Source organism: Marmota flaviventris, chromosome 8 (genome assembly GCF_047511675.1).
Source record: "Marmota flaviventris isolate mMarFla1 chromosome 8, mMarFla1.hap1, whole genome shotgun sequence".
Taxonomy (NCBI): domain Eukaryota; kingdom Metazoa; phylum Chordata; class Mammalia; order Rodentia; family Sciuridae; genus Marmota; species Marmota flaviventris.
The window spans coordinates 130,670,585-130,696,006 of record NC_092505.1 but is presented as its reverse complement, the minus strand read 5'-3'; the positions used below and the strand labels follow the sequence as shown (position 1 = coordinate 130,696,006).

At 36.4% G+C, this 25,422-nt stretch overlaps 1 protein-coding gene and 1 pseudogene across 1 annotated transcript in view; one reads left to right on the top strand and one right to left on the bottom strand.

Annotated features, from left to right (window-relative positions):
- Nek11 (NIMA related kinase 11) overlaps positions 1-25,422 on the top strand; it is a 337,064-nt gene that overhangs the window by 9,433 nt on the left and 302,209 nt on the right. The window lies entirely within an intron of this gene.
- On the bottom strand, positions 17,979-20,036 carry LOC114091381 (nuclear speckle splicing regulatory protein 1 pseudogene; annotated as a pseudogene).

Sequence of the window (25,422 nt, the reverse complement as noted above, 5' to 3'; positions counted from 1 at the left end):
TTTATTGGAATTGCATTAAATCTGTATAGTGCTTTTGGTAGTATGGTCATTTTGATAATATTAATTCTGCCTATCCAAGAGCAAGGAAGACCCTTCCATCTTCTAAGGTCTTCTTTGACTTTTTTCTTTAGGGTTATATAGTTTTCATTGTATAGTTCTTTCACCTCTTTTGTTGATTCCCAAGTATCTTATTAATTTTGAGGATATTGTGAATGGGGTAGTTTTCCTCATTTCCTTCTCAGAGGATTTGTCACTGATATGCAGAAATGCCTTTGATTTATGGGTGTTGATTTTATAACCTGCTACTTTGCTGAATTAATTTACTAATTCTAGAAGTTTTCTGGTGGAGCTTTTTGGGTCTTCTAGGTATAGAATCCTATCATCAGAAAATAGAGCTAATTTAAGTTCTTCTTTTCCTATACATATCCCTTTAATTTCTTTTATCCGTCTAATTGCTCCGGTCAGTGTTTCAGAAACTACGTTGATTAGAAGTAGTGAAAGAGGGCATCCCTGTCTTATTACAGATTTTTGAGGGAATGCCTTCAGTTTTTCTCCATTTAGAATGATGTTGGCCTGAGGCTTAGTGTAGATAGCCTTTACAATGTTGAGATATGTTCCTGTTATCCCTAGTTTTTCTAGTGTTTTGAACATAAAGGGTGCTGTATTTTGTCTAATGTTTTTTCTGCATCTATTGAGATGATCATATGATTCTTATCTTTAAGTCTATTGATGTGATGAATTACATTTATTGATTTTCGAATGTTGAACCAACCTTGCATCCCTGGGATGAATCCCACTTGATCATGGTGCACAATCTTTTTGATATGTTTTTGTATTCTATTTGCCAGAATTTTGTTGATAATTTTTGCATCTATGTTCATTAGAGATATTGGTCTGAAGTTTTTTTTCTTTGAAGTGTCTTTGTCTGGTTTTGGAATCAGGGAGATATTGGCCTCATAGAATGGGTTTGGAAATGCTCCCTCTTTTTCTATTTCCTGAAATAAATTGAAGAGTATTGGTATTAGTTCTTCTTTAAAGGTCTTGTAAAACTTGGCTGTGTATCCATCCAACCCTGGGCTTTTCTTGGTTGGTAATCTTTTGATGGCTTCTTCTATTTTCTCACTTGATATTGGTCTGTTTAAGTTGTGTGTATCTTCCTGACTCAAACTGGATAGATCTGCTTTTTTTGTATTTGCTAAGAGTTGCTTTGTGGCATAGTATATGGGCAAATTTGTCGATGCCTTCAATGTCTTCTATTTTGTTGGAGTATATGGTTTCAAAACAATTTCTAATTATCCTCTGTATTTCTGTAGTGTGTGTTGTAATATGGCCTTTTTCATCACATATGCTGGTAATTTGAGTTCTCTCTCTCCTTCTCTTCATTAGTGTGGCTAAGGTCTGTCAATTTTAATTATTTTTTCAAAGAACCAACTCTTAGTTTTGTCAATTTTTTCAGTTGTTTCTTTTGTTTCGATTTCATTGATTTCAGCTCTAATTTTAATTATTTCTTGCCTTCTACTGGTTTTGCTGCTGATTTGTTCTTCTTTTTCTAGGGCTTTGAGATGTAGTGTGAGGTCATTTATTTGTTGACTTTTTCTTCTTTTAAGGAAGAACTCCATGCAATGAATTTAGTACTGCTTTCATAGTGTCCCAGAGATTTCTATATGTTGTATCTGTATTCTCATTTTCCTCTGAGAATTTTTTAATCTCCTCCTTGATGTCTTTTGTAATCATTGTTCATTCAGTAGCATATTGTTCAGTCTCCATGTGATGCACAAATTTTTATTTTTTATTTTGTTATTGATTTCCAATTTCATTTCATTATGATCTTATAAAATGCATTATAGTATCTCTACTCTTTTGTATTTGCTAAGAGTTGCTTTGTGGCATAGTATGTGGTCTGTTTGAGGAAAGGATCCATGTGCTGCTGAGAAGAAAGTATATCCGCTAAATGTCGGTTGAAATATTCTTTATATGTCAGTTAAGTCTTAAGTTATTATTTGTGTTATTGAGTTCTATAATTTCTTTATTCATCTTTTGTTTGGAAGATCTATACAGTGGTGGGAGAGGTGTGTTAACGTCACCCACGATTATTGTGTTGTGGTAAATTTGACTCTAGAACTTGAGAAGAGTTTGTTTGGTGAACATACCTGCACCCACCATTGTTTGGGGGCATATATATTTATGATTTTTATGTCTTGTTGGTGTATGGTTCCCTTGAGCAGTATGCAATGTCCATCTTTATCCCTTTTGATTAACATTGGCTTGAAGTCTACTTTATTTGATATGAGTATGGACACCCCTGCTTGCTTCAGTAGTCCATGTGAGTGGTATGATTTTTCCTAACCTTTCACCTTCAGTCTGTGTATGTCTTTTCCTATCAGATGATTCTCCTGTAGGCAGCATTTTGTTGCATCTTTTAAAAAAATCCAATCTGCTAGCCTATGTCTTTTGATTGGTGAGTTTAAACCATTAACATTTAGGGTTACTATTGAGACATGATTTGTATTTCCAGCCATATTTGTTTACTTTTGTTATTTAATTTGACTTGGTTTTCCTCTTTGATTAGTTTTTCCTTTAGGGTGCTACCTCCCTCTGCTGGTTTTCATTGGTGTTTTTCATTTCCTCTTCATGAAATATTTTGCCAAGGATGTTTGGTAGTGCCAGTTTTCTAGCTATAAATTCTTTAACTTTTGTTTATCATGGAATGTTTTTATTTCATCTTCAAATCTGAAGCTTAACTTTGCTGGATACAAGATTCTTGGTTGGCACCCATTATCTTTCAGAGCTTAAAATATGTTGTTCCAGGATCTTCTAGCTTTCAGGGTCTGTGTTGAAAAATCTGTCATTATCCTAATTGGTTTACCCCTGTATGTGATCTAATTTCTTTCTCTTTTGGCTTTTAAAATTCTCTCCTTATTCTGTATGTTGGGCATTTTCATTATAATTGCCTTGGTGAGGATTTCTTGTGATTTTGCACATTTTTGGCATCCTGTAGGCTTCTTGGATTTGGATTTCCATTTCATTCTTCATGTTTGGAAAGTTTTCTGATATTATTTCATTGAATAGATTGGTCATTCTTTTGGTTTGGACCTCTATGCCTTCCTCTATCCCAATAACTCTTAAATTTGGTCTTTTTATGCTATCCCATATTTCTTGAATGTTCTGCATCATTTTCACTGTGTTGTCTATGTTTTTTTCAAGATGATATATTTTATCTTCATTGTCTGATGTCCTATCTTCTAAGTGGTCTACTCTGTTGGTGATGCTCTAATTTGAGTTTTTAATTCAGTTTATTATTTCTTTCATTTCAAGGATTTCTGTTTTTTTTTTTTTTTAATATAACCTCTATCTCCTTGTTGAGGTGATCTTTTGCTTCTTGGATTTATTTATATAGCTCATTGTGGAAGTGATCTTTCACTTCCTGTATTTGTTCTCTGATGTCTTCTTTGAGAACCAAAAAACATTTTAATCATGTATATCCTGAAATCTTTCTCTGTAATTTTTTCGGCTATAGCTCTTCTTCTAATGATGTGTTGTCTTGATTTGTTTGTGGTACTTTCTTCCCTTGTCTTTTCATGTTGCTCATGTTTCTTTCTTTCCAGCTCTGTGGGACTGGTGTGTTATTGTTTTTATCCTATAGATTTGTAGTGCTCTTGTATGGTTCAAAGATCCCTCCTTTGTGGGGAAAGACAATGTAAACAGATCCCAATATCAACAATACATCACCTATGAACAAATTATTGTTATTAAAACCTTATAGTTAGTCTCAATGTCCAGAAATGTTGGACTCAATTATTATTTAAAATATAATCAGTAGTTTCATAAAAGGTGTATAATTTCTGGTGGTGGACAGTGAACTGGGGGTCGGGTGTAGGACAATATGCTAAGGGAGAAAGGTGTAAGGGTATGGGGTTAATATAACTTTGGAAATTTGGAGGAGAACTCTAATGAAGAGGGTTAGTAGCAGGGGAATAGACAGGAGGTAATTTAGGGTAGACAAGTACGTGGGAAGACAGTAGAGTACATAAAAACAAACACACATATGTATTTAGAAAATTACAGGATGTTAAAATAGTAAAATTTGGAGCTTGAAAGAAGAAGAAAGAGAAGAAGAAAAGAAGGGAAAGAAAGAAAGAAAGAGAAAAAGAGAAGAAAAAAGGGGGGGCTTATGCAATTCCTCTATATTATATTATTCTGGTGACTCAGTTTTCAATGTTCTATTTCATGCAAAGCTCTTGGTTTCACATATGTTGGAGTTGTGAGGGCCAGAGGATAGAAGGGTAGAGGCAAAGAAGAAGGATAAGAAAAGAAAAGAAAAGAAAAAAAAAGTCTTAGAATTCCGTTTCCTTCCTGCTTTTCTTCTCTTCCAGTAGGTAGAGTTTTCTATTTTAAGGTGGGGTCTCTGTCCGCAGGGTGGTGTTGATAATCAGGGTGAGGAGACTTGCGCCCCCCGGTATGGTCTCCCACTCATGCCTGGAGCTTCCCCGATCCTGGTCTCTGTTTTGTTCCAGGTTTTAGACCCCTCCCCTCTCTTGCTTATCAGGATCCAACTGCAGGACCTCTTGTCCTCAGGCTCACACCAAGTGGGCAGCACCCTGGTTGCACTGCGCTCCTGATCAACTGAGAGTGGTTTTTGTGCTAGGTAGTCACTGTGCCAAGTAATCGCAGCTGGGGAGGGGAAGAGGGGGAGGAAGTTGGAAACCAGGTATTAGTCTGCTTCCAGCCCCGGGGTGTCTGGTGAAATGTGGGGAGCTGGGATGGCCTTGTGCTGTGGCTAGTTTGCAGCCATGTGACCTGTGTGGGAGCGGAGTGCAGCTGATTAGGTGATTATGCTACACCGATTGAGAGCCCTGTGTGCACTAGAACTGCGGGCTTTGGGTCCAGAGTCCCGAGTCTTACTGGAGCACAGAGGCTCTGGTTTCTGCACAGGTGGTTGCAGCTCTGGTGGTTCTGCAAAAATCTGCTGTATAGGGGTCGTGTCACATGCTCTGAGATGTTGTATTCAGTCTAGGTGAAACCTGTGGAGATGCCGCCTGACTGCTTTCGTGGTTTCATTCCACAGAGCAGTCAGAAACAGTACCTCCTCTATTCTGCCATCTTGGATCCCATTCGGCTTCTCCTCGATGTTAACTCTCTATGAGATGTAAAGAAAAACCCAAAAGATTTTAATGTGTTAACAAGTTAACTTTGACTCTTAATACAATGTAGGTGTTTTAATAGAAAAGAGATGCCAAGGAGGTTGACTAAACCTAAAATACATGATTAACTTATAACTATTTCCACCACTGCAATGAATTTCTACATTCATCTTATTGGATGATCTTTTACCGGTAACAACTTTTTTTTTTTCAATTTCATCACAGGATATAATCATTCTATTATGTGGTCTTGATTTTCTTCTGTGGTCTGTTTGATCAACTATTAAGAATTTAATACAATTTGGGCTGGGGATGTGGCTCAAGCGGTAATGTGCTTGCCTGGCATGCGTGGGGCGCTGGGTTCGATCCTCAGCACTACATAAAAATAAAATAAAGATGTTGTATCCACCGAAAACTGAAAAATAAATATTAAAAAAATTCTCTCTCTCTCTTAAAAAAAATTGATATTGAATCTTTGCTCTGAACTGATCAAGAGAGGGAGCCAAATCAGAAGATAAGACATTTCTAATCTGAAAGAGTCAGAATTAACTGACATAAAACAACTAATAAATGGTACAAGACAAAGCTTAAATATCTGTGTGACAGGTTGCTCTTAGATATGTTGCAGTGGCCAAATTTGGCTCTCTTTCTGGCTAACTATGGTCCTTATCTTCCTGGTTTCTCTCTATTATCTAAGAACTTTAATGTTTCCCTCTTGCTCTTGTCCATGTAAATATCCAAACATTTCCCCCCTTAACTGTGGCTCCTATACTTTGTCCTTTGCTTAAATCATGCGGTCAACATAATAACATAGAAATGCTTTTTCTCTCAAGAGGGCATTTCTTCCTAACCTCCTACGTCTACAACATGAGAAGAGGATCACAAGTTTAATAGGAAAGTATAAGGAGCAACAGCAACAGCGGAAGGGGGTTCTTCTTCCTGCTGAGGAGGGTGTGAGCCACCTGAGAATAATTAGTGGAGAACAATAGACAAAGAATCAGAAGTGTATTTAGAAAAGTGGAGCCCCTGATATATCCAGTCCACACAAGAGCTGGAACTAGACGAAGGAAAGATGGCTTTAGTGGTTTATTTAAGGGGGTACATCAAAGGCAGGGATAAGATTTCAAGGTTGGAGTCTTGCTTCTTGATGTCTTGCTGTCAGCAGGTTGATTGGCATCTTGGCAGGTTACACCCATCTCAGGTGCTATGTGGGACATGGCAGAGTGGGACAGAAATTCACAGTGTGTCAGGGCAGTTAACCAGAGGAAATGTCCACTGTCATTCCCAGACACCAGATGTTCCTATCCACTAGGCTTGATGCATGGTGGCCCACACGCAGTCCATGGATGGCTCAAAATAGGGGAGACCTCTAAGGCTTTCAATGTCTTCAAGCAGCCAATACATAGAACCTCAGGGCTTGGCCTCCTTGAGGAGTTCTTGGGTCTGAATTTGTGTGGATTTTTAAAAGTCTTAAACTAATTTATCACTCATCCATGGAAACAAAATGGAGGAGAGGGGGCCAGGAGTTGTTGCTAGAATTAGTTTCACTTGCAACAGAGAGGAGTGATTTTAGACCTAAGAGTGAAGAAGATGGAAAGTTGTAAAAAGGCAGTTGAATATTGTGTGCCTATATGAATATGTAACAACAAATTTCACTATTATGTAAAATTTTAATGCAGCGGTAAAATTTTTTAAAAGGCAATTAAAAAAAAAAAACCCTAGTTTTAGGATCAGAGTCTATTACTGTATAGCTACATAATTTTGTAAACCCTAGTCTCTCCTGAGAGCATGTCAGACTTAACAGCCCAGATTCAAAGTGTTGTACTAAGATAGAACCACCATCTGGCATAGGGTTGAAGGGGGACAGTGTCTTTGAAAGACCGAATAATGTTTGAGTCACCATATTGGAACCAGGCCTCAGCTTTTCATCTTAAAATACCCAGAGGCAGGGAGCCTTGGTGAAGAGCTTATGCTAACTAAGTCTAGACAAGCTATATCCATAAACCATTATGCTAATTCTTAATTCAAGACCTAGAATGAAAAGTTATCTCATTCCTTGATTTTTTGATGGAAATTCTGGAGAGACTGAATATCTAATCAGAGGTGAAAATATTCCCCAAACAACAGTGGAATAATTGGACCATTGTTCCTTTATGCCAGGTAAGGGGTCTCATCCTTATAACACAGAATAACATTCTATTTTTCTGGGAATCCTCAGACCCATGGACTCTCAATGGAATAGTTCTGGATGCAGAAACATAAAATTATCCTTAGGGGAACCTCCTTCCCCCAAAGTATTGAAACTAACACATGTACATTTTACAAAAAAATGCAGGTTTGTATAAAGAAGTCAGAAAATAATCTAAGATCCAGCCATCCAATTTTTGGTCCTTTCTGTATGCACTAACAAAAATTTATTCAATCTTTTAAGGAAACATGGCATTGGTCTCAGTGGTTGCCTCAGAGATAGGGGATAGGGAAAAAAGGAGACTTACTTTTGACTGAATTCTTTTTGTGTATTTGGTATTTTGTACCATGTTCAAAATTCAAAATAAAACAGAAAAATCCACAAAACAAAACAAAAAAACAAACCCCCAAACCAAAAAAATCTCTACTTATTCAACAGATATTGGTTACAAACAATTTACTACTGGTCACTGGCTCCTCAAGAAACTTGAGTCTGATGTAGTGGTTCTTAACTGTGGCTGAACAGTAAACTCACAATATTTTAAAGATACAGATAACCAAGTCACAGACCAAAAGATTCTATTTAGCCTGGAGTGTGGCCCGAGTATCAGAGTTTTTTGAGATCTTCAAGGTAATTTGAAGGGACAAGTAGGCTTAAGATTAGAGTCTGGTCTTGTGGGAGATAAAAACACTAATTTTCCAAATCATAAAAAGAAGTAATTATAGATTGCAATACCTACTACTGTGAAAGAAAAGTATTGGTTGCTGCCTAGCACATGCAAGATCCTAGTTCAATACCTAGTAATAAATAAATAAATAAATAAATAAATAAATTTAAAAAGTAAAATAAAGTCTTGGTTGCTGTGATGTATAATGGACCCACCTAACCTGGCAGCATGAGGCTGGGCAAGGCAAGACTTCCCTGAGAAGCATTGTTTCAGCTGAGATCTTAAGAGTGACTAAGAAGTAGCTGGCAGTTTTTACCCTTTATTTGGTATCATAATTGTCTGGAGGGCTTGTTAAAATACAAATTGCTGGGCTCTCCCTACCTCCAAAGTTTTTGATTTGTAGATTTGTAGTCTGGTGGGAGGAGCCCAAGCATTTGCTTGTCTAAGAGCTGCTCCTGGTTGCTAGAGGACCAGGATTTTGAATTAGGCAAAACTGTGGGGGAACAGTTCCATTCAGTGTAAAAGGCCCTAAAATGGTATAGAGGTTTAAAAGCACCATTCTAAATGCCTGCATCATAGTCCACTGTATGGTTTAATATCACTTGGCCCCCTCTTAATGGATCTCTAGGTTCTGGTGTTCTCTTTAGACTATTACTTTCCTCTTTTCCAGGTCCTTAGAGACTTGATATAATGATCATTTTGGCATATCCTGTCAACAGCATAACTCTGGAAAACTAATGAACTGTGTGCTTCAATCACTGACAAGTCACAGACATTCTATGTCATTAAATTGAAGTATTTTGGGGTCTCTTAAATTATGGCTACATATGCTGAGAGGCTCAGTTGTAATTAGAAAAAAAGCACTTCATCCATTTTTAAGTTTATTTCTGACATATTGAGAAATCAGTTTTCATATTATAAGGACTAAACTTAAAAAAATCCTTCTTTCTATATATAAGTTTTCACTGTTCATAAAAAAGGACATTATTTCTTCTTAGAAGATTAATAAATTGATCATAGTAGCTGGATAATGACAAAATAATTAAAATGAGTAATTATTGTTACTATAATGCATGGAATTTATAATATCTGAAGTAAATTTTCAATAACTCAATTGTGACAGTAATTCCTGCCATTTAATAGCTGATAGCAAATGATATTAAACAATAGGCTATTTAACAAAAGCCTAAGCTAGTGTTTATATATTACACCTACTGAAACCCATTTATGAATTTTTCTAATTTATTTAATCATTTTAGCATATCATTACAAGTTTTGAATCAATCTAGACAAAATATCAGTAGATTTAATGACTCCAACTTTGAGCTTGTTCAATGTGCTCTTATTAAAGCAATTATTTCTGTATTATGGACATGATTTCTCTCCAGTGGGTATCTATGAAAGAAGACTCGGGTTATTGAGTAGGCTGAGTTAACTTAATAGGATTCAGTGGTTTATGTAGTGCAGAGTTATAAAAGCAATTTGGAGGAAACTAATGATTTTTTGCCATTTAGCCTGCCAGATTTCAAAACAATTTTCTTTAATTTTTACATTGTAGTCATCAGTTTAAATTTTTTAATCTCATATTTTAAGAAAAAGTATAATATGAAAGCATGTTAAAATTTCTCTTAAAATAGTTCAGGTTCTAAGGGATCTTGGGCTTGGGCTATCATAGGTAAATCTGGAAAGGGCAAATTTGAACTTGGACTTCACTTTGGGCTTCATCAGTTTCTGCCTGTGATAAGGTCAAGCCCTGAGATTTGGGCTATCTTACAACATTTAACATTAGGAAGATAGAAAGGAAAAAGAGAACGTGCAAAGGCACATCATTACTCTGACTTATTCCAGTAATGGTAATAAAGTCAATATTCTAAAGTAAGTGATTTTCCTGAGGCTAGTTTGCTACATGTGTTAGCATTAAAGAAACCTTGTACTTCTCCCACTCCCTGGTTTTTAATATTTACACGAGAGGTGACTAATAAATAAATTATTTTAGTATGAGTAGGATGCAAGGAAACCCTCAATTTCTTTTTTGGCTTGGGCAGGGGGCCAAAAAGAGCCTGCTTTGATGACTTAGTAACTAAAAGCTTTTAGGAATAAGACAACACTCAAAACTCCTTTTTTTTAAAAACAATATATTTCTTCCATATAATTGAATGCATCAATAAAAATATGGAAGAAATAAAATTTAAAAAACCCAAACAGAAAAAAAAATTGTTACTATGAGAGAAAACAAAAGTGATTTATTTTGAATACTCAGACAGATTAATGTTGACAGTAAACATATGTTCAAATTACTATAGTATATTTGTTTAGATTTTCAGACTGACTGCTTAAGTCTTTATTTATGCCATTCCATTCTTCCATTGTGGTGTTTTGTGGATTTGTGAATAGAGAAGCTGATGGCTTTGCTAACACTGAGTAGACCCTCAGAAAATTAGGACTATAGTTCTTCATTTAAATGTATGAGATGGGGGGATATCTAAACTATTTTAATAAATAATAATAAAAATATTATTGGATATGCTGGTCCCTTTATAATGTTATTTTTAACTACCCCAGATTTTAAAAGTACAAGATTTGTAAGTAAAGCCTATTATTTAAAATGTTTGTCCCACTTATTCAAAAAGTAAGATATTTAGAATTAATGCAGAATATGCAAGAGCAAAACTTTATGGGTGTTGTCTAGTTCAAGCTCCCCCTCCCCCTTTATTGAAAAAGGGACTTTCCTGAACAAGTTTTTAATAAGGTCCAGAAGAACTTAAGTAGCCAAAATCCATGGTTTTTAATGGTTGATGAGTATCAAAACATTCAAAGAGAATATTAATTAATTTTAATTTCCCATCCCCAAAGAAAGTACAATATCTTCAAGTATAATCTGTAATTTATTTTTTTTAGTTCCAGGGGGACACTTGACCACTTACCCACATCCCAGCCCTATTTTTTTTTTTTTTTTTTTTAGAGACATTGTCTCACTTAGTTGCTTAACACTTCACTCTTGCTGAGGCTGAACTCACGATCCTCCTGTCTCAGCCTCCTGAGCTGCTGGGATTATAGGCATTCCTCATCCTTCTGATTATTGATTCTATTTGAGTGGCCTTCTTGGGAGAATTTTTCCTCCTACTGCTGTCACCGGGAAACAGTATGAGTTAAAGTTCAAAGGAATGAAAAGGGGTAAATTCTTCAATTAAAATTACTTTATGGCTCAGTCTAATACCCTTGAACTGATTTTTCTTGGGGAAAAAATTTAGTTGCCTTGACATCCAGGCCTAATTAATAAACTTGGAGTGATGTCCATGACTTAAAAGTCAGTGAGGAAGAAAAACAACTCTTCATATAATTAATAGCTTTTTGCTCAGTTATTTCTAAGCTTAGTTTTGGAAAGAAGTGGACATTTAAGTGGGAAACAAACATTTTTGACATCAGGGAATTCTAAAAGTGGTCTGTGTACTCCACTAATTATTCATTGCATAAATAATTTCATATAATATTGAAAATAAGCAGTTGTGACCTTCATTAAAATACTGTGAAATTGAATTCCTGTTCATAGTTGAATAAGAGCACAATTGTGTGAGTATTTGAGTATTTCTTAGCTGCTTTCACAGGTCTTATTACCTGATACAAGTATGAACCTTGACATGCTATATACTTATTAGTACAGCAGTGCTATGCTTGGGTAGTTATATGAAAAACTCAACCTAAGTTTTAGTTATTAAAAAATAAGCTCTGGACATGAAGAAACATGTGGGGGATAGGCTCATTATTAGGATTATGGAAGTGGTGTAATGGGTATATACATAGGTCAAATTTTATAAAATTACACACTAAAAAATGTGTGTAGTGTATTGTATATCAATCATACCTTAACAGTTATATTTAGAAAATTCAAAACCTGGACCATGATACATGATACATGAATGTTAAACTGGTTGAATTTGCAGTTTATTTAGAGACAAGGTCACACTGAGTTGCTTAGGGCCTTGCCAAGTTGCTGAGGCTGACCTTGAACTTAAGATCCTCTTGCCTCAGCCTTCTAAACCACTAGGATTATAGGCATATGCCACCTTGCCCAGCTCCAAATTTCTAAGAGTGGAAAATTTGGAACATTAAGTCTCTGATTAGAATATATTTGGGTGTCAGTTTTTTTTTTGGGGGGGGTGTCAGTTTTCCCAATCTCTCCCATGTGTAGTAGTCACTTAGCATTTTCATTAAAGTTTAGTTGATGTTCCCACGTTCCCGTTAGTTTGAATTTGGAGCAAACCTATTAAACCTGAACATTTAAGCCATATCCACCTCCCCAGATTTGTGGCCCAATTGCCCTTCATTCCCTTTCTTACCTCTATGTCTTTCATCCCATGAACCTCATCAAATCATGTGTACTTGTGGGTTTCAGGACAAGATCAGCCAATCTGCTTTTTTTTACAATATTGGATTTGCTCTTTGGTGATTAACTGCTTTTAACTCAAGTTGCTGTTTCAAAAATATTTCAGTGTAGCAATTATCGAGCTCCAGTACGTAGTTTCTAATATTTTCAGAATTGCTTTAGAAATGGAAATTATGAGATAGATCAATGACAGCTGTGATTTGCAAGACAGGAAGTGAAGCATTTGGATGTTCAATATGGATTGAACTTGACATATCTGAGGTTGAATTTTACATAGGTCTTACTATCTTTAAAGGAGTTGAGTATTGGGTTTATTATAAGGGATAAGTAAATACTGAAAAGTTTTCGAAAACAGAACAGTATATAATTTCCCCCCAGGTAAAGCTTACTTTTGCATTATTTGGCTAACCTCACATAATCATAAAAACTCATGTGTGTGTGTACACACACATGCTTTTAAGTGAGTGTGTGTATGCATTCTTGTTTCTTAGTTTTTCATTTTAACACTAGTTTTAGTAGCAAAAGTCATGCTCGGCTGATAACAAATATTCCGGTCTGATGGATAAAGAGGTCAGGGCTCAGTATTTTAATAGCACTATAAGTACCCAGTGGGAACAGCTACTTTATAAAAATTCAAAAGGTATTAATATGGCCACTTCTGGAAAAGCCCACACTGAGAGGCACTAACTACCCATGCCTCTGCAGTGTGGGGTTATTGTGTGGGATGTCCCTTCGCAGCTGCCTTTGGCTTCTATTATGCCATTAACTAGACTCACTCCAGGATTCCTTGGAAACTGTGTGCCTACCTGAATAATTTATTACCTAGTGATCAATTATTCATAACTCATTATTACAACTGAAATAAAACCTAAAGGTGGACTCATTGTGCCACTTATGAATATCTAAGAGATCATCAGGAGATTGTAGTGGAGTTTTAAGTCTTTGCCATCCCCATTGCCTGTTGTTTCTCTGAAGGGATTCCAAAGAGAACAGCCTTCTGAGATGGAATCAGAATCGATGAAAGCAGTAACAAATGCCTCCCTGCTGTCCGTGCTGCATTGGTTCATCTATTCATGCTGTTTGTCTTTTTAATTCTGGCCTCATTTACACTTAGAAATGAAATTTCAGTTTGAGAGAGTGTAGGAGACATTTATGGCACTGTGGGTTTGTTAAGCCATTTTTAGAGGTCCACAAGGATATAAAACTTGCCTGAGAATACATTTTCTGGGAAAATATGCAGATATCTTTAGAACATTTATTGACACCAGTCATTGCATTTTTGTTCCATCAGAGTTATATCTGAGTTAAATCTTATTTATTTATTGGACCCTATCTTTCATATAAAGAAATGCCATATGTTTTTCATATATATTGCATAGAAAGCATCTTAGTAACAGTGCTATGAAAGTATAATCAAAAGAAACTTTTTATAAATTTAGGAAACATAGTAGAAAATAGTTTGGCTTAATACAAACTGATTAATTTTGTAGTAATCAACAAGCCTTTTGAGATGTGTTGAAAATAGTTGGAGAGTTTCAAATTCCAGTTCTGTTGGAATATAAAGCGGAAAGTTTGCCTTTGGGGTTTCTTGCCTCCCAAGCAGTTGGCTTTCCACTGGGCACTGTTGGCATGGAGGAATGGCTATGATTCTATAATATTCACATTTTTGGTGGCCATCTCACTGTCATGTTTTATCTGGTTATTCTCCAAAGTAATTTAAGTACTAATTTTGAGTATGAGTCCTGAGACACTGAGGTTAACACTTCTTTGTCTAAAAAGCCCCAGCTTGTAGGTAAAATCCAAATTGTGAAACAAGTATTTTTAGTAGTGATTCCAGATTTTTTTGATGTTGTGTTGGTTCTCCAAATGGAATGAAGGCATAGTGTTTAAGTAGATTTTAACTGGCCTAAACCCATACTGTTTACCCTGGATCATATATAATGTCCTGGATAACTCACCACTCATGAGTTTAAATCTAATTTAGTTTTACTATTGTGAAAATATATGGAAAATTTTAAGACAAATATGTCATAGAGTAAGGTAAAAACTTGCATGATTTTTAAATTTTTTTATGATTTTTAACAGGTTTACACATTCATGTGGCTCAAAAAATATAAAAAGGTATACTGTTAAAAGTCTTCTCTCATTCTTATTCTCCCTTTTACAAGCTCTTACCCTTTTCCCCAAAGGTAACCACTGTTAAGAGTTTCCTGTGAATCTTTCCAGAGTTACTTTATGTATGTATAAACAACTTAGAATATAGATTCTTATTTTTCTTCATTCTGATAAAAATTAGCATATTATACATTTCTGTTTCTTGCTTTTTTTAAATTGATTTAAAAAAATAAATGACAGTGGAATGTGGAATGCATTACAATTCTTATTACATGTATATGCACAATTTTTCATATCTCTGGTTGTATATAAAGTATGTTGACACCAATTCGTGTCTTCATACATTACGGATGATGTATGAAGACATACATCATCCATGTATGATGGATGATGATGTCTATCACATTCCACCATTCTTGCTAATCCCCTGCCCACTCCCTTTCCCAATATCTTGGAAATCTTTTCATGTTAGTATATAGATAACTTCTGTATTCTTAAAATTTTTTTACTCAAGACAATATTTGTGCATATTTATGTGGTACATTACGGTAATTCAATATATGTATACAATGTGTAATTATCAAATCAGTATAATAAGTATTTCCATCTCTTCAAACATTAATCAATTAATCATTTTTTATCTGTTGGCAATTTCATACTCTTATAGTCATTTTGAAATATATCATAGATTGTTTTAACCAATAGTTATTCTACTATGCTAAAGATGAACCAGAAATAATTCCTCCACTCTGTTTCGGTGTCCCTTATTGAGCTTCTTTCCACTCTCCCCCTTAACTTCATTCTCTTGGGGGTAGGTACTGGAGATTGAATCCAGGGACTCACAATGCTAGGCAAGTGCTCTGTCACTAAGCTCATTCCTTTTTAATTTTGAGTCAGGGACTTTCTAAGTTGCTCAGACTGGCCTCAAACTTGTGATCCTCCTGTCTCAGCCTCCTGAGTAGCTAGGATTACCACAAGTGTGAGTCACCATGTCCAGCTTCCCCCAATCTTTTTTAAAAATAACTCACAGTGTTTTCCGTGGTATGGCTCTGATATAATTTGTTAACTCTTGCTCCCATCGATGTGCATTTGGGTTGTTTTAAATCTTTTATTATTAAAAACACTATTGAAGTGGATAATCCTGAATATTTTTAATTTCAAAAATATGTCACTATTTCTTGCATGAATTTTTAAGATAATACATGAGATTTTAGAGACATATCTTGCATTTTATAGTCCTAGCAGTCTTGAGTTTATCCTTCACTGTTGTTAGGAATGTTTTGCTGGAGAAGTTTGAGAAGCGTTGCTGGAAAAAAATTTTGAGGCCTACTGGTGGGATGATTCTTTTACTTTATAAAATAATTTTGTTGTGAAGTGACAGTGACAATAGTGTTACTTTGCCATACTGTGTTTTCTTGGACGTGATATAAGAACACATGCAAATCTGAAGGCAGATTATTTATAAGCAGAAATCATGCTATAAACTCATCTAGTTTTTTTTGAAGGTGTTTGATACAATGAAACATTGAGAGCTGTGCAATTTCAGAACAGGCTCTGGATCCTCTGACCTTAAGCCCTAGAGCACCAAACTCTGGCACCTTGAAAATTATTAGTAAGTGTTCTACATTAAAAGGGTTCCATAATTTAAAAAAAGTTGAGAAAACACTGGGTTCCACAAAGTTAAAGCATATTTGTTACTGAGGGACTATTTAGATCCTTAAATATGCTGGAGAAAATTGTGACTATAATAGCTGGATGTAGCCTACAGCATTTCCCAAATTTTGTTTGAGCATAACACTCCCTTACCCCAGGCCATTCTTATTGATGCTAGTGTAGGTAGTGAGGAGCCCAAATGGGGAAATACTACCCATGGACAGTGGTTGAAATTAGTGGTCGCAAGCATATGTGGTGTTTGAATTTATAAAAGATTCAGTAAGGGAAATAAGAATGAAGTCATTGTTTAAAAGTTGGCCATAATGAACAGCAGATGGTGGTAATGTAACATGCAGACTGACTATGAGGACACGGCAGTATTTCTAATGGCAGCATTAATTCAAGGTCCAAAGTGTCTTCATTTAATTACCATCCACCAGTATTTTAATTTCACTGACTAAATGAATAAAAGGCTTAAACATAGATCATTACCATACTTTCAATCTCTTACTAGGAAAAGCACAATTCAGCCGAGAAATAAATTTGGAGAGATCTTTTTATCTTCAGAGACCATTTTAACTGGCATAAGATAGGTTTGATTTCTCTTGCCATCTAGGTATTAGATGGAAGCTCTTACCTTATGTGTACACAAAGATGTATGTGCTCTCTCTCTCTCTCTCTGTCTCTTAAGAGAAAGATAAAAGCCTAAATTTTACCCAGTTTAACTCTCTACTGTCCATGAGAACAGCAATAAATGCTTCAACACACATCTAGTTGGTGCTGCCAAAGAGATTTTGGGACCTTAGAGATGAAGCAGTCACTTCCATTGACCTTCATGAACTGATGTTTAGACTGAAAGTAGGATGTGAACACCAATAGCTATTAGAAGGGCAAATGGAATGATAGAGATTAGAGTCTAATTAAAGCTGTGAGAGATCTGTCTTCCATTTTTTTTTTTGAAGTTTGTTGAACTATGTAAGATTTTGTATCATAGGGCAACAAAAAACGGAATGTTTTAAATATTTACATTCAACACAAAAATACACATTAAAATATAGTACAGTGTGATTATATTACTCACAAGATAATTATAGGATTCTAGTAAATTTTATTCTAAGTGTATTAGAGTTGGGGTGGCCCATAAATGGGGCACATGTTTAAACTTGTGTGGTGAGTATGTTTCCAAGCTGTTGGTGATTCTCTGTGACAGAGGTGTATGGTGAGTTGAAGCTCTTGTTGAGACTCCATATTTGAGACCCTTCATAAGTCAGCAGCCCTAAAGTAAAGGCTCTTTTGGCTATTTCTGTGATAAGTCCTGATACAGATGATAAACCTAGAGGAACTGCAGGAAGTGAAGCTCTTCTGGTGAAGGATATTTAGACCCCTGAGAGATGTACAATCGCTAGAGATGGGGTTTATTTACTTTTATTTTTTATTTTCCACATTTTTAACTGCTACATTATAGTTGTACGTAGTGGTGGGATTTTTTTGTTACATGCACACAATGTAACACCATAATTTGGCCAACATCACTCCCCAGTACTTCCCCCTCCCTCCCTACCTTTAGGAAGGGGTTTTATAACTTTATTGATGGTGTCCCCCAATACTTGAAACCACAGTTTGAAATTATCCTTTGAAGGTACACTTGGGCAGCTTTTTTACCCTGTTCCCTCTTCCTCCTTAATCCAAGCCTGAACTTGTTTCATCCTTTCCACAGGCAGCAGAGGGAGTAGCCTCAGGCAGGGCTCATGTCTTAAGCTGGCCAGACCATGTCACCCCTGGGAGCAGGAATGCTTGGCTGTCTTGCTCATTTCCCAGGTGAGAAGGAGGTCAGTCACCCTTATGACCTGAAAAAATTAAGAAACGCCTTTTATTTTTATTACATGTTGTAAACTTGCTCCTTGCCTCTGGTGGTCGCTCTTGTTCTTTGCCTTGCTCTTGCTTTCTTCTGTGAGACTGGGTTTTGCTCCCAGTAATGTTTCAGAACTAGAGGGTTTCTCTCTTTTTCATTTTCCATGTTTCTCATTTTTCTGGATCTTTCCTGGTCAAGAAACTCATCTCTTTGCCCTGGAATCGGGGCTGCCTTCCCTTCTGTCTCAATTTCTTTCTGAAGATGGAAAACTTATTTCTTATTTTTCCATGTCTCTGCACTTATCATTATTTTTGTATCTTCCTCACTTTCGTGTGTTCTTTCTTTGTTTTGCTTTCTCTTCCTTCTCTCCTCCTTTCTCAGTGTACCAGTCATGGTCATTTCATTATCTGTCTCTTTTTTGTTGTTATATGGGCAATGACCAAACAGACTCCATTTTACCCTGAGACTCCATGTCATATCAGAAATGCTTCTTCCATGGGAACACTCTGCCTCTGTACCTATCAGTAATTGCTTAGCATGGCATGTTTGGTATCACAAAATGACAATTCTTATACAATGCAAACTTGTTCTCTCTTTGATTCTCATTTTTCTTAGGCAATGTACCTTGTCAGAGATTGATTGTCTAGACTTTAGTAACCATTCTCTAACTTGTACTCAACTAGGGTCATCTTGACCCACTTCCCTTCTGCTTGCTTGTTGTTATGCCACCCTGGAGGAGGCATAGCAAGTCCTGTGGGAAATATCAATGTACCCATTTCATCATTTCGCCAACAGCTCAATTCAGCTCTGTACCCCTGCTTGCTTACAGCTTCATCAACCTGGATGTGGTTTTTGCTTTAAAGACTCTGAAATGCTCAGGCTCAAGGCCGTTCCCTGCAGAGACAGGTCTGGGTCCTGCAGGGAGCAGTCACAGGCCAACCAGCTAAATAAAGACTATCCAATTCGAACAAAAATGGACTTGGTATGTTTTCTGTGCGGTCTGCCCATAACATTGTTATATTAAGAGATATTTCTCCCTGTCTTTCTACTTTTTCCATTCTCTGTTGTTTCTTTCTATCTGATGTCCACCCCACCACACCCCAATTTATCTTCTTTTTTCATACCTTTTCCAATAGGTATGACTGGCCTCTCAGTGCCAGATAGACTTCTTTTCTTTTCTGTGGTCGAAGTCAGTGTAATAATTCTCCTGGTCTCTGGATTGCCTCCCATGGTGTGGATCTTCCCTTTTCTCACATACTTTTGACTTGGAATTTTTGGTGTGGTATTTGGCACCATGCCCTCTTTGCTAGATGACAGTGAGTGGGTTTGATTCCTGTGATGCTTGAAGTAATTCTTAGAGGTCTCTGTGAGCTTTTCTCTTTTGTAGTTCATTTTATTTATCTCCCAATCCATCATCCTTGGTCACTGTCTGGTGTGTTTTCTTCCTCCTTAACGCCAGTTTGCTAAGGCATTGCTCCTGTGGTACTCTGTTCTCTGAATTTATTTTATTGGAGTAACCTCTTGATTTCTTTTGTCTTAGACCTGGTTTCATGAAAGCTGCATTTAGGTGTTTCCTTTTCTTCAACTGCTTGATTTAATAGGTGCCTGTAAAATTCATCCACTGAGAACTTTCTCCTTGGTTACATCCAAAAGTGCTTCCAGTGCAGCAGCCCACCTTTTCTTCCTCTTCAGCTCTCTCTTGCAGTATTTTTTTTTATAAGCAGATGTCTCAAATGCCTATTTCTCATTAAATTCTCCCCTTTTCATTTTTATTCCCTCTGTATTTTCTTTTCCCTTTTATCTGTTTTTTTTTTCTTCCTGAACTCAACTACTTTTAATAAGTTGAAAATATACTTGAACTTCTGATATTTTCTCAACAGTGATTTGGGATTACTTTATTCCTTCCCCCATCCCTGCATTCCATCATAAATACTGTCATATTCATACTTAGTAGAATATTCTGCAAGGGTCTTCTGAATTTTCAGTTTGATCTGGATCATGGCCTGCTTCTCAGCAGCTTCTCTCTGAAGCTTCTCACTTAAATGATGTTGCTTGCCTAGAATCACCATCTTGCTCCTATCTGCTAAATGTGGCCAACACTGATGTGACACTCTAATGATTTTTCAAATATTACTTTTATAATGTCAATGTCTTGGCAAAGATCTTATAGCTCTTGAATCCTCCTGTCAGACCAAATTTAAATTATGCCTAACTTTCAGGGCATTCTGTCAGCTGTACTCTATCTGGACTGTATTAATCGTGTTCCCCACCCTGATCCATCTCCTCTTGTAGTTTTTCTTGTTTCTGTTTACCATGCTGTCCCTTTCTTTTCTGTTGTTCTCTGAGAAAAGGATCTGATGGTCTGTCACCTGAATTGACCTGAATTCAAGTCCTAGAGGAGGTAGTACCAGAATAAACACTAACCTGTTGAAGTGTCTTAACCATAGAGCAAAGGTCTTGCATTGTATGACATACAAGGTCCATTCATTTCCAAGATTCACTGATTTTCTTGGGAGATTATCTTCATTGATTGGGTCCACCCTATCCCAATAATCCCTTTACATCCATTTTTCTTGGTAAGTGGTTACAGGGTATGCCTGAGTTTCCTTATCAGAGCATGACTGTCAGTGGGTTGGACTTGGCACTGGAAAAGAGTGGAGGGAATAATGTGGTGATTCCTCTCCCTCCTTGTTAGCCAGAGCTGTGTAGACTTATATCTCTAATGTCACCATGCCTTATTTAATCAGGCCTTGATGCTAAATCTCTAAGATACTGTGCTGAGTATGGATGCACAATAATACATACCATGGTTCTATTTATTTGAAAATACAGAAAAGATATACCTATGATGACAGAAGCATGTCAGTAGTTGCCTGGGTCCAGGCATGGGAGGATTTGAAGGAGCAGGAGGGAACTTTGTGGGGTATAGAAATGCTCTATATTTTATTGTGGCAGTAGTTACCAAAATGTATAAATTTTCCAAAACCATTAGGACTGTACACATAAAATTGTTACCTTTTATTGTATATAAAATATGCCTCAAGAAGTTGATTTAAAAATCAGGCTGTAGTGATGAGAATGGAGCAGAGAGTGGATATAAAGGAATTTAATTCTTTAATTTAGAAGATTCTCTTGTCCAGATTACAAGTTTGGAAAATACCAAAGACCCAGGGCTTATGGAAGCTGCCAAGTATATATATTCTTTAGTTAAATGGTAATATGCAAATTAATATAGCTCATGCCACAACATAGCAGTTATATTGCTACTTGTTCTCTTACCCTACTCTGTGTTCCTTAGTAATGGGAAACTCGTAATTGTTGCCTAATGATTTTCGTATGTGCCAGAGTTTTACCTAAAATCAAGGCTCCTGGAAGGCATCAATTGGGACTTTGGCTTTTTGTTGTTTTTTAAAAATACCTCTATGTTGCTCAGTGCCCATTGATGCATTCAATATTAGTTCAATTATCTGCCAATAGAACATCATGAACTCTACAGTCTGATGTTTTAAACTTGGAATTAGGTGTTGATGACATCAAGAATCAGAGGCCTCAGGCTCCTCTGGTGGTACCTGTGGCATTGAGGTGGAGTAAACAGCAATGCCATGGGACTCAGCACCAGTGATAATGGTGAGGGTATCCCTAGTTTAGCCCAACTCAGAAAACTCTTGGTGAATCAATGACACACTGATTAACCTGTATTAAGTTCTTTTTGGGTTTCAGGGAAGTGAGTCTTATGTGTTATTTGAAACCAAGAAACCTGGTAGATCCCAGAAAAGAGTATATTCATGGATTGGTATTTTTTAAAGTAGAATAGTTTGTGTAGAGTCAGTAAATTTTTGTTTTCCCCTTTTCAGAGAAGAGAAAGAAGTAGGGGAAAGCAAACAGACATGGGAAAATCATATATATTGTTTTTGACTATAGACTCATTCTATTTTAGATATAGTCAATACCAAGATATTTTATTGGCTCATAATGCAGAATTAAAATTAGATGAAGTCTACCAGAAACTGAAATAGCATACCTTCCCCATAAGGACTACATTCTGTCCTACATCCCACCAAATTTGGAACCCCTTCTGTGACTTTCATGGTAGATGGGGCCAACAAACTCAACATGATACCATGTATTGACAACAAACTTCTGCTTGTGATTCTTGTTTACTGGTCCCCTTCTGTGATCTACAACATCATAGATCAAGTTTACCTCTGCATATGTTGTGGATCTTCAGATGTTTAAAAATATATAATTCCACATTAAGAGACTCCTTCTCAAACCTCAGTGTGAGACAGAAACCCTTCATAACCTTGTTTAAATGTAGATTCTGGAGCATGGAAAGTTTAATCCAGTAGTCTCAGTAGGGACCTAGGAGTTCTGGGTGGTTCTGCTACAAATGGTTTATGACTCTAATTGTTTGAACCTCTATTGTATGCCCTGTGCTGGATTGGGGGCTGGAGATATGAAAACAAATAGTAATAGACATTTCTTAAAAATACACACATAGCCAAGAAGCACATGGAAAAATATTCAACATCTTTGGCTATCATAGGTATGTACATCAAAACTCTAATGAGAAGTCACTTCATACCCACTAAGATGACTAGGATAAAAAAACATAAATAATAAGTATCAGATGTGGAGAAATTGGAACATTTATACACTCCTGGCAGGAGTGTAAAATGATGTGGCCACTTTGCAAAACAATCTGTCTGTTCCTCAAAACATTATATAGGGTTACCATGTGACCCAGAAAATTTCTTTTGGTATATACCTAAAAGATAAAAACCGATGCCCAGACAAAAACTTGTGTACAATGTTTATCACAGCATTAATTATAATAACCAAAGGTGGAAACCACTCACCCGTCTATAAACTCACCAAGTTATGGAACCAACCTAAGTGTCTGTCAACAGACAAATGGATAGAAAAAATGGCACACACACACACACACACACACACAACATATACACACACATATACACACAATGGAATTTTCCTGAGCCACGAAAAAGAACAAAATGGATGGGACTTCAGAATGTTTTGTTAAGTGAAATAAGCCAGATTTGGAAAGTCTAGGGTCATGTTTTGTTAGCTTTTCATATGTGGGTGCCAGAGAGATAAAAGGAAAAAGGGAGTGTCTAATTAAATTAAAAGAGAGACCAGTAGAATAGAGGAAAGGGGCCATGGGGAAAGAGGAGGGGACAGAAAAGAGAAGTACTGGGGAATGAACTTGACCAAATTATGTTATGTGCATGTACAAATATGTCATAATGAATCCTACTATTACATATAATTATAGTGCACAATAAAAAATAAAAATATTATTTTAAGTGAAAGAAAACAATCACAAAAGCCTTATTCCATTTATATGAAATGTCCAGAATAGGAAATTCCATAGAGGCAGAAAATAGATTAGTGATTGCCAGGGGATATGGGAAGGAGGATGGGGTCATGACTGCTAATGAGTATTTCTTTGGGGATTGTATTAGTTTTCTGGGACTGGCTTAAGAAATAGCACACCTGGGTGGTTTGAACAACAGATTTATTTTCTCAGAGCTCTAGAGGCTGGAAGTCCATAATGAAAGTGCTGACAGTGTTGGTCTCTGCTGAGGCTACGCTCCTTGGCTTGCAGTTGGCCCCTTCTGGCTCTGTCTTCATGTGGTCTTTTCTGTGTGTGCAAGTGTGCTCCTGGTGTCTTTCCCTCTCTTCTTATAAGGACACTCTATGGCCTCATTCTAAATTAATCACCTGTAAATATGTAACTTCCAAAGAACAGTTATATTCTAATATACTGGGAGTTGGGACTTAAACATGAATTTTGGGGGAACAAAATTCAATCTATAATAGGGATGATGAAATTGTTCTCAGGGCTGGGGTTGTGGCTCAGCGGTAAAGTACATGCCCAGCATATTCGAGGCCCTGGGTTCGATCCTCAGCACCACATAATAAATAAATAAGTGGAAAAAAATTCTAAAAAAAGAAAATGTTCTAAAATTAAATATTTATGATATTTAAAAACCCTGGGACTATGCTAAAAACCACTAATTTCTATGCTTTAAAAAGGTGAATTTAATGATATGTGAATTATATCTCAATAAAAGTGTTATGAGCAATATGATTATACCACCAGTGTGATTCTACATCATGTACAACCAGAAGAGTGAGAATTTATACTCCATATGTGAATAACATGTCAAAATACTTGCTACAGTCATGTATAACAATTTAAAAATCTTTTATACAATAAAAAACTGTTATGAACAACAACAACAAAAGGTTGGACATGAATCTTTCTTTCAAAGAACTTGCAGACCAGTCAGGCAAACAAAGGTGTAAATAGGCACTTGCAATCACAGGACATCCTAGGTGGAGGTGCACTTAAAGATTGAAGAAGATCTCTAGAAAAGAGAACATAGGGGTCAAGATTTACACGATGAATATGAATCAGACTGAGAAAGGGTAAAGAGAGGGTGTTCTAGGCAGAGAAATAGTATGTGTGTAGACACAAAGTCATGGAAACTGGCATATATAAGGAGCTGCCCCTTCTTAATCTAAACTTTTCTCAGTTAATATTATCAAAATTTAAACTGTTGGTTAAAGATTGCTGCATTTATATCCCAATCTCTCCACCAGCTTTGGACAATTACCTGAGCTATTAGTCTCAGTTTTCTTATCTGTAAAATGGGGGAAATAATAAGTATATGGAATATAAGTTTCAATAAGTGAAATGGTCTCAAAATGAAAAGATTTTGTGTGGCAAAGGTAACAATTAAGAGCATCGAAAGACAGCCTACAGAATGGGAGAAAATCTTTGCCAGTGACTCTCTGACAGGGGATTAATATTCAGAATATATAAAGAACTCAAAAAACTTAACATCAAGAAAATAACTCGAACAATAAATGGAAAGATGCTCTAAACACACTTCTCAAAGAAGAAATGCAAATGACCAACAAATATATGAAAAAATGGTCAACATCCTAATTAATCAGTGAAATGCAAATCAAAGTTATACTGAGATTTCGTCTCACTTCAGTTAGAATGGAAACCATCAAGAATACAAATAATAAGCGGTGGTGTACACATGCAAACCCAGCAACTCAGGAGGCTGAGGCAGAAGGATTGCAAGTTCAAAGCCAGCCTCAGCAAAAGTGAGGCACTAAGCAACTCAGTGAGACCCTGTCTCTTAAAAAAAAAAATACAAAATAAGTCTCGGGGTGTGGCTCAGTGGTCGAGTGCCTCTGAGTTCAATCCCTGGTCCCACAAAAAGAATACAAATAATAATAATTGCTGGCAAGGATGTGGAGAAAAGGTACACTTTTACATGATAGGGCAGCAAATTAGTATAACCACTTTGGAAAGTGGTATGAAGAGTCCTCAAAAGACTAGAATGGAACCACTATTTGACTCAGTTGTACCACTTGTTG